Source organism: Nelumbo lutea, chromosome 1 (genome assembly GCF_056320005.1).
Source record: "Nelumbo lutea isolate HS-2025 chromosome 1, American lotus-T2T, whole genome shotgun sequence".
In the NCBI taxonomy this organism is placed as follows: domain Eukaryota; kingdom Viridiplantae; phylum Streptophyta; class Magnoliopsida; order Proteales; family Nelumbonaceae; genus Nelumbo; species Nelumbo lutea.
Genome location: NC_142684.1, coordinates 177,835,687 through 177,837,357, shown reverse-complemented (window position 1 = coordinate 177,837,357; position 1,671 = coordinate 177,835,687). Strand labels below are relative to the sequence as shown.

General features: G+C 37.3%; 1 long non-coding RNA gene across 1 annotated transcript; it reads right to left on the bottom strand.

The window, feature by feature from the left end:
* Positions 1 to 563: 563 nt before the first annotated feature.
* LOC148879463 (uncharacterized) lies at positions 564 to 1,350 on the bottom strand. The gene is made up of 2 exons (XR_016104235.1): positions 915 to 1,350; positions 564 to 777 (listed from the first exon to the last, which is right to left on the bottom strand). It is a non-coding gene; the product is annotated as an uncharacterized LOC148879463 (long non-coding RNA).
* Positions 1,351 to 1,671: the final 321 nt, after the last annotated feature.

The following is a 1,671-nucleotide window of genomic DNA, read 5'->3' as shown; positions in this document are numbered from 1 at the left end:
CATTGTGTATAAAATACATATATTTAAATATATAAAGAATATTGGATCAGGCCGGGCTGAAATGGTCACCCCAACCCCCCAACTTACAACCAAATACTTTCATTCTAAATAACCATTTTATATGTATATTGCCTGTAAGGCTGTAATTGGGTTGGATTTAGCCACATGGCCCACATCCACATCTAATCCGATTATTCCAAACTTAAATCCGAGCTTCATCTCAAATCTGATCAAATGTAGTGGTCTTAAATCGGATTCATATATTTTATTAGATTTCATATAGGATTTTGAATTTAACTCAATTCCGCTTCATATTTTAGATACAGAAAACTTTAAATTTTCAAAAAAAAAGTCTTTGTCCACTTATAAATATAAAATGAATGTATATAAATATAAATCCACACCCAATCCAATTATGTAAATGAATAATACGAATTCAAAGTAATCGGATTGAATGTTAGATCTGGTATATCATTCTGTGGACTCCATTGACTGTTGCATGTGCAATAAGAGAGAGTCTAAAGAGTGAGTCAAAGGATACAAAAGGAAGTAAAATTATAGGGTTTTTAGTAGATAAAGGCAACTTTTTTATTTTAATATCAAAAAGAGATAATATTTTTATATAATAACTAAAATAGGGTAAATTTAAAAAAAAATATATCAGAAAATATTCGTGGGAGGTTAAGGTCGCCGGCAACAACTATACCGCCAAACGAAACAATGGAAACCCGAAATAGCAGTGGATAGTCGGTGTAGTTACATAGTATCGCTCCCTCACTTCCTTATCAAAAACCAACAACAGCAATGACATTCGTCTCTGAGAAGTGAGAACTCAGAAGCAGAGCTCTACCGCCATGGCGGACAAGAAAGCGGAAACTTGAAACAACACCAGTCTCTAAGAAATGAGAACTCACCAGCTACGATGTCTTCTTGGAGCACATGGCTGACGGATCCTCGGAGTGCAAGTACTCCCTGACGGAGATTGGAAAGACCCTGGTCACCAACGGGGAGGGTCTATCGTACGCTGCGTACGTTCTGCAACACCACCAAGACGCATTGCTGAAGGCGTGGCCTATCTTGCATGAAGTGGTGGTGGACCCAAAAGAGGAGTTGTTCGTGAAGGCGAACGGTGAGCTGGCGTACTCATACTATGGAGACAAGCCAAAGATGAACGAGATAATGCAGAAGGCCGTGTCGGGGGTATTCGTGACGTTCATGCCATTCATGAAGGTGATATTGGAGGGCTATGATGGGTTCAAAGGGGTGGAGCGCCAGAATGTTAGGTTCATTCGCATGAATAGAGAGCGGAGGAGGAAGATGAACAACAATGCCCCTTCTTGATATTTTTTCAAAAAACTTACCCTAATTTAGTTATTATAAAAAAAAATATTACTTTTTATTGATATTAAGGGCAAAAAGTTGCCCTTATCTGCAAGAAACCCAAATATTTCCATTAAAAGTAAAAGCTAAGGTTGTGTTTGATTTGAAAGAAAAGATAGGAAAAGTATTTAAGGCAGTTAAGCTGATCCTTCAATTTTCAAACTTAAATTCACCGTCTCCTTTGGTTTTATTTTGAAACAGATGAACCATTGATAATGTTGATGGTGGAATGGAATTAGCCTATTTTGATAGACTTAGATGAATCAGTCATGTGCATATAAGACCACCTAC